Here is an 8,384-nt window from a genome sequence, read left to right as displayed (position 1 = left end):
CTCCGGACGCACAGGCTCAGCGGCCATGGCTCACGGGCCCAGCCGCTCCGCGGCATGTGGGATCCTCCCAGACTGGGGCGCGAACCCGGTTCCCCTGCATCGGCAGGCGGACGCGCAACCGCTGCGCCACCAGGGAAGCCCCAAGGCTCTGCTTTTAAACCTTTCCACCGGAATACTCCTCATGACAGAGGAAAATGGTGAGGGGCCCCAAGGGTCTGGGGGACAAAGCCCAAGTAGCTGGCCACGAGTGTAAATTTCTTAAAGTTTTTTTCTTTAAATTTTATGCCAATTCATATTCCTCCTCCATAATAAATGCATGTTTTCTTTAATATAAACAGTCTCAAAGTATTTACCATTGAGTAAAATTGGCACTTCAGAGAATGTGCTGTGTTTAAGTGGCTTCTTGTGACTCTGGGCGAGCTGCCTGTACGCGATCCCCACTTTGAGAAACAGGCTTTTAGGTTATAACGGATATGGGTTACTAGATGTGTAACCTTGGGCAAATCACTTTGCCTTCCCAAGCCTCAGTGTTTGTTTTTTTTTCCATCTAAAATATGAAAACAATGAAACCTACGTGTCAGGGTTAGTGTGAGGATTAAATAAAATAAAATACATGAGTTGGCTGGCCCATAGTAGATACTCAAGAAATGTTAACAGTTCTCCTGTTATTAGGAAGATCTGTCAGCTTTATATTTCCAGAATTCTGTGATCCTGACTCAGCTGACTGAGAAGGTGACCTCATGGGACATTTTCCACCAGAGGGAGAAACAGTATATGTCACTGCTGGATGACACAGCTGATGACATTAGCAACTGAACATAAACTGTATGGAGAGAAGAGATGTGATATGGTTTTAGGGCTTATCATAGTCTGTTTTTCCATTTCTAGGTCTTTCTGAAATGGGAAAATTGGCAATTGGGTGACATTTACAGTCCCATCTACTGCCTGGGCCGGCCCTCACATGCAGCTGCAGGTGAGTCATTGGCCAAGAGGGAAAGTCAGAGCCTGACAGCTGTTTCCTCCCCCGGGCTCACTTTTCGGTCCTGCTGCTGAGCAAGATTTAGGCCATGGTCACTGCCTAGACTATGAGTCTATCTCAGGGTAAATAACAGCAATCTTAGGACGTCTGCTCCTAAATTCTGAAATGACAATGGAATGCCCGGATCCCAATTAAAAAGAAAATATCCCCTATGATTCCAATCGTTAGTGTAAAAACTTAACTTTAAGTTTGAATATCCTGCCACTTCCTGGAAGAAGCCTTCTGGTTGTATAATAGGTATTTTTCAGACTCACCAGGCAGGGGCCAGTGGGAGATGGAGGGCAGGTGGACACACAGGTAAGGAGGGTAAAAGCCAGCATGGAAGTAGGTACGGGCATGCAGGTGAGGGAGCTATGTTGTCTGGAGGCTTCAGGAAATCTTGGCAGCAGAGGTGACGTCTGAGCTTGAGATTCAGATTCAGAAGACCAGGTGGGGCTTAGGCATGACTTTTTAAATAATGTCTCTAGAGATTCTGAGGCACAAGTCAGGGTGAATCTCCTGGTAGGTGTCTGTACTTCGGTTTTAAAGCATTTCCCCTCCTGGGTTGTGAGCCCCTTAATGGTAGGGCCCTGCTCTCTCTCTGCTCAGCACCATCACTGCAGACATCTGGAGACTGACCCCGAGTCCGGGACTGCATCTCCCCCGAGGTGCCTCCCGTGCTGTGATGAGGAGCCCAACACCTCAGAATTCAGAAGAGCTCTGTGCCATGTATTCTAAAAGTTAAAAACTCACTGAATACAAATACCTATTTTACTGCCTCAATGCCATACCCCTATCCTTCTTCTGAAAAAACGCTATGACTCCTTTTCTTTCCAAATGTATTCCCTTGCCCCAGACTTAGGTCTAGTGGGCATTTCCTCCTTCTCTTCTCTTCCTGAAGCTCAAGGATCTGGAAGAGGCTGGGACCCTGAACTTCTAGGTGGTGGAAACACTGTGGCCTCCCAGTGTGATCTGTTGGAATTAACGCATGGTTAAAAACATGATTTGTGTTTAGCATCTTTTGCAAATTAGGCCATGGTCCTAAATGGGAATCCTCTGGATTGTGAGCAAGTGGGCGGGAGTTATTCTGGTAGGTGCTGATGTGACTTTATTCTTCTAGAAATTTTGGGTTTTTTCCCCAAATAAACAGTTTTATAGTGTTGATATGAAAAAAAAAATCTGAATCTCTTTTCAGATTTATATTTCATCTGTGTTTATTGTTGTTTCCCTGGTTTTAAAAAAAAATAAACCTTGAGTCACTTTTCAAATGCAGCACATAAGTTTGTTTACTTGTGAATACAAGGGACTCTCTCCCCTGTAGATCCCCCAAATTACTTCTGGAAAGATGAAACGGGGTGGGGGACTTCCCTGGTGGTCCAGTGGTTAAGACCTCACCTTCCAATGCAGGGGGTGTGAGTTCGATCCCTGGTCGGGGAGCTAAGATCCCACAGGCCTCACTGCTACAAAACCCAAACATAAAACAGAAGCAATATTGTAACAAATTCAATAAAGACTAAAAAAAAATGGTCCACATCAAAAAATAATAATAATAATTTAAGTAAATAAATAAATTTTTTTAATTAAAAAAAAAAAGAAAGGGGGTGGATTTGGGGTGATGCTCAATATAAAAAGAGAACCCAGAATACTGGTGTGCTCAGAACTGAACTGAGGTGAAGCAGCCACCCAGCTTCAGGCTGGGGCGTGCTTTACTCATTACTTCCAGCACACAGTTTAAGTAAGTGAAAATAACAAGTGTCCAAGATTTCTGAACCTGAAGTCTTATTTATACCATGACTGCTCTGGTTCTAAGTACCAGACTTGCTCTGGTTCACAACACTTGATGAACTAATGAATGTGGGAATGAGTGAAGTGTAACATAACCTTGGCTATGTTCAGACCCCTATTGTCTGAGCCAGGGAAGACTTAAGCCCACCTGGGAATAGAAGAACCTGGTATGGGAAGCTGGTGTTGACATCAGATATCAGCAGAGGGGGCTTTTCCCTTGGCCCCAGAGGAAAGGTGCTGAGGGTAGAGGAGACACGGGCCATTCTAGGGAACACATGTCCTCTGAGGGTGTGCTCTATGCCAGCTGACCTTGGGGAAACAGGTGGACAAAACACCCGCAAGGAGGAGGGGGAGCCAAGCATTGTTCTTGGAAAGGATCCACCCTCGAGCAGTTGGCAGAGCTCCTGGCAGGCTGGAGAGCTGGGTGCCTGAGCCCCTCCCTGGCAAAGCCCAAGAAGGCACCCTCCCTCCTTGGGGGCCATGAGGGTGGCTGAAGCAGCCCAGCAGGACCCCGGTTTCTATATGCCATGTCCCGTGTGTGTATGTCCATGTGTGCTGTGTAGTCTAAACCCCGTTTTTGGTTGTTTTGAAGCCTGTGCTGCAGTCTGGAAAAAAAAGGAGAGCAGAAGAGCTGGGCCTCACTGCAGAAAGCTGGCTGCTCACCTCAGTACATACCCTCAGGGAGGCACGTGCTACCTGGGGGCATCCCTACTGGTCCAGGGGCTGACCTTCGGCCAAGGATGGATGTTTCTCAGGGAGAAACTCGCTCTCCAGCTCACAGAGGCTGTACAAGAGCCCTGAACACCCACTGGTGAATTCATAGTTACAACTGTAGTATAGTAGAACTATATACTGCTGTAGAGAGCAAAGTTGCGTTCTTTTTGTCAGTCTTCCTGCACTGCCCAGAGTTGTGAGGTAACCACTCTGGAATCACAGCGTCACTGGGTGGATGTGTTGACTCCCAAGACTTACAAAGTATTGACTAGAGCTCATGGTGTATGTTCTGTGGAGGTAGAGATGGTCTGGTGCCATCGTGAGACAAATCTGCCAAGGCAGGGCCATGCAGCACTCCCTGGACAAGGAGGTTCCACAGGAAGATGAGTGGCTTCTACACAGCTTCTTCTCTGAGTGTAGGATTGGGCTACCTCATTCACCAAGTGGTTTCTATCAGAGAAAATGTGGGTGGCAACTGAACGGGTTTAGTCTATGGGGGAGACTCCATGGTTAAATGGGGGTTGCCATGCCAGTCATGTGTCCGCCTACCATAATCTGGGAATAATTTCTTATTTCAGAAATAAACAGTGGCTCCCTACTAGTGTCTTTACCTTGGCTTTCATGAAAACCTCCTTTGCATTTCCAAGAAGACCTCCCCAGAATATGTTGTCAAGGATCAAACTGTGACAGTGTCTCCTGGACGGCAACATGAGTCCCATCTGGTGGCTAGGACCCGCCAAAGACACTTTCTGACTCCTCAGAGTGTCTCTTCAAGCAGGAGTCCTCCGGCAGCCCAGGCTGGAGGAGCCAGCACCGCCCTGGCTGGAGCCGCGGGCGGCTATGTGGACCAGGTGTTTCCACAGCCAGTTGCTACATGTGCAGAAATGGACGCCCCAATGCTCCTCTCTGTTCCGGTGACTGGAGGGCCTCATTAGCCTGTGCACACTAACGGCTTTCTTTAGGGACAATGAGGTCCTTGGGGATGTGGAGACTGGAGGGAAACTGGAAAAGCTGATGGAGTTTTCCAGGTTTCATGGAATGCAGCTTGACTTTATCCCGCCCTCCCAGTGCAATTCCAGCTGCCTTCCCTGCTACTTGGTCGTCAGCTGGGCTATTTTCCCCCTGACAACAGGACATTTTGACTTCATTATTAAGAAGGCAGACCCAGACAGAAGTGTCTTAAAGGGAGGAAAGTGAATACAATACAGACGGGGAGCTAAGAAAGGATAACTCAACGCCCACAACGAGGCAGCCAACAGAATATGCTAACTTAGATAGGGATAGTCAGCAGTTTCTGGCCCTGAAATACATCAGGCTGTCAAGGAGACACACTGGCCTCCCACCGGGCAAGCCCCTGGGGCCCTCTCCATCTCCATCTCTGTCCCCACTGGGCACCACTTTTTCCTTTCCACCAGCCCAAGAAGTTTTTAAAGGGCCACCCTTTTAGAAAATGCTATTTCTTTTCCAAGGCTCTGTTTCTTTTATTATGGGGGTGGAGCTCGTCATCTCTTCCTCGTCTGAAAAAAGAGCCCCCTTCAACCCCAGGCCTGAACACCACTTAAATCTCTTTCCTCGGACCTCAGGCATCAGGGCAGTTGGTTCTGCAAGTGTTCTTCCCAAGGGATCATGCCCAATGTCAACTTCCCCCTTGCCAATGGTGGCCCAGGGAGTGAAAGGGGAAGGGGTCACAGATTAGAATTACAATTGCTGTCTTTTAGGGTTGCTAAAAGATGGTGATTGTAATTCAAAATATTATCCTGTCCCAGTAACATAGTTTAAACATATGAGGCAGTAAGAGCAAGTACTTTTACACTGCATACTATGTGCTAGGCACAAGGTGCCACTTATGTAACAACTCATTTATTTCTTATGCATCCTATTTATTCCTCAGATATGATATTATTATTATTCATTATTAATCTCCCTTTTACCAATGAAGAAACTGAGGCAAAAAGAGATTAAACAATTTATTTGAAATCTGTGAGATCCAACAGGTAGTAACTGCTGGAGTTAGGAGTCAAATCTAGACATTCTGTGCTCTTCACCACTGTATGGCTTCACACATGAATAGTGGTTTAGTCTTCCTTCAGGCTGGGGCTGCTTCCACTTCTGCAGTGCCCTGGAGATTGGGGCAGGAGGAGAACGACATAGTTTCTGTTGAAAACTTATGCTTGCTAATTTCCCACTGTTCCTCCTGTTTTCACAAACAGGTTGGCCATGTCCTTAGTGGTGGAGTCTCTTTTCCACCCACATTGGGCTTATAATCATTTGTCCAATCTGCTAAAAAATGAAGAATGCCTTGGCATGAGCCAGTGAAGGCGTGTCTGTGTGTGTATGTGTGTGTGTGTGTGTGTGTGTGTGTGTGTGTCTGTGTGTGTATATGGTGCGGAGTTCTAGGCAGATAGGCCCCACTCTTGAGATCCACAGGAAGTATCTATTTCATGAGTATTGCATTCTATATAATAGGTTGAACACATTTTGTTCAATGATGCAAACTGAAATTGGCAGTTTTGTTCTTTAAAAAAAAATAAACATCATGAACAAAAACACTGTCAAAATCTTGCCTCTGCACCTATCAGAATTTGTAGGAGGCAAGCACACACAATGACTGTATGTGACACTTCTCTTGTACAAGTTTCTCCTCTGTTTTCTCTCCAGGCATCCAACAAAATTATCTTTTCTCCATAGTATTTAAAATAGGGAAATTGGTGGTGACATTTTGCAATATGCTATGACAAATGGTGAATTGGGGAAATATGATGTAATGGAATTAGGTGAAACTGCTGAAATTCTTGTTTTTCCCCATGGAATTCAACCAACATTTTGTTTTCTGTGATTCTGCAGAAATAACATGAAACAAAATCGAACTTTCTCATCAATTGGAGAAATTGCAACTTATGTTTACCTAGTTGTTATGACATACAAAATATTTTCTCATGGCTTGGAATTAGAAAGGAATCAGAAGTTTTTACTACTTGTTGGAATTCTTGAAAAAGCCTTCGAATTGTAGGGAAATACAAGTAGTAAATAAACAGCCACCAGGAAATCATGTAGAGGGGAGTTCCCAGGAAGTGAAGGATGTGGGGAACTGGAGTGGGTACTAGTAGTTTTTACTACTTGTTGGAATTCTTGAAAAAGCCTTCGAATTGTAGGGAAATACAAGTAGTAAATACATGTAGACCAGGAAATCATGTAGAGGGGAGTTCCCAGGAACTGGAGTGGGTACTAGTAACAAAGAGATTGGAGCCCACATGGCAATGGTGGTAATACACCAGTGAGAATAATGCGCCTCAGACATTCTTCCATGTTTTCAGGGAGGTGGAGTGATCTGAGCACAGAGAACATTTAAGTGTGAGGAACATATTAACTTCAGTGCTAACCCCCTAGTGCATGTTCCAGTTCTACACGTCCTGCTCAGCCCAACTGCCAGCACCTCCAAAAAGTTTGTCTTCACAGCACCAGTTCTCCCCTTCTCTGGGCCCCCATCCCTGACTGAAACCAATGGCTAAGCCAGACCTATTTTTTCTTGTCTCTTCAGGAAGGGAGCAGCTGGAACCATCCTACCCTCCTCCATCCCACTTCTGTCCCACTTTGAAACCTGGAGTCACTTTAATAATTCCCTCAGTGTCCCCCTGGAGAGGAAAGTCCCTCCAGAGAGCTAGAATCTGGCCTGTGCTTCCTGGTGTGGCTGATCCCGCAGCCATGGGCATGGAAATAGGAGAAGGACCAAGTCCTGCAAAGGCTTTTGTCCAAGACACACTGGCTTAACGAAGGAACAGTCTTCTCGTTGAGCTGAGAGCTGGGCACCCCAGGGAAGTCCACGGCAAGATCCTTGGGAAATGGAAGAGGAACAGGTTTGAGAAGCTGGGTCATATTGTTGAGGGGTACTCAGTGGGAATCTTTTGTTTATCTGATTACTGAAAAAAAAGTTTCAGTCACATTTAAATTCATGCCTAGTAAGTGCCCAGATACAGACAGAAGGTCTTAAACTGGGACGCATGAAACCTCTGAAATTGTACAGAAAGTTGTGTGTATATATAAGCATTTTCCAGAAAAGAGAATCAGTATCTTCCATTGTATTCTCAAAGGAGTCTGCAACACCTCTCCCATGCCCACTGTTAACCAAAGTTAAAAACCGGTGACTTAAAGAGACCGTAGAATTTTTTTTTCTCAATTTTAATCTTACAGATTTTTTAACTTATTGTTTTTTATTGAGCTATAATTGACATAAACTATTAATAGAATTTTGGGCTGAAAGGAATCTTGAGTGATATTTAGTTCATTTTTGCTCCTTTAAAATGTTTTCTGATACAGAAACTTGAGTCTGATTAACATGAAATGTTTCATAAATATTGAAGTCCTGTAGACCTTTCTCTTCTGAAACACCTTCCAGATGGATCTTAGGGAAATGCATCATGGTGACCTAGAGTAGATCTGTGAAGGGTGGCATGATCATCCACCCATATGTGCCAGAAGGATGGATGAGGGGGTGGCAGGAGCACTCCTGTCCTCTGGTTTATCTTCACATCTCACTTGAAGCACAAAGATGGGACTTTGTGGTTTAGAACCCCAAGCTCCTCCATTTCAGAGGGAACTGATGAGATTCATTCTTATTAGAATTACCTGGCATAGTTCCACCAGATGACTTCATGATTTTCATGGCCCAGTCTTCTCCAGAACATTTACACATTTATTTCTTTTACTTTTCTGGTTAAAGGAGCTCAAAGATACATAATTCAAGATGCTCTAGTTTGAAAAAGATCCCATGTGTTCAACACAAATATTGAAAAGAGAAATCACCTTTCACTGCAGCTGGATTCATGTTTCCCACCTCCAGTGTTTTCATCCGGTGAATGGAAGTTCTTTA

At 45.0% G+C, this 8,384-nt stretch overlaps 1 long non-coding RNA gene across 1 annotated transcript in view; it reads left to right on the top strand.

Moving 5' to 3' along the window:
- The window catches only part of LOC114486890 (uncharacterized), an 18,181-nt gene extending 11,021 nt beyond the window's left edge, over positions 1-7,160 (top strand). The window contains exon 3 of the long non-coding RNA XR_003681285.1: positions 7,056-7,160. This is a non-coding gene — a long non-coding RNA (uncharacterized lncRNA). The remainder of the gene's footprint in view (positions 1-7,055) is intronic.
- Positions 7,161-8,384: the final 1,224 nt, after the last annotated feature.

The sequence above is a fragment of the Physeter macrocephalus genome, chromosome 9 (assembly GCF_002837175.3).
Source record: "Physeter macrocephalus isolate SW-GA chromosome 9, ASM283717v5, whole genome shotgun sequence".
Classification (NCBI taxonomy): domain Eukaryota; kingdom Metazoa; phylum Chordata; class Mammalia; order Artiodactyla; family Physeteridae; genus Physeter; species Physeter macrocephalus.
The sequence above is the reverse complement of the archived record's forward strand: the minus strand, read 5'-3'. Positions and strand labels throughout refer to the sequence as shown.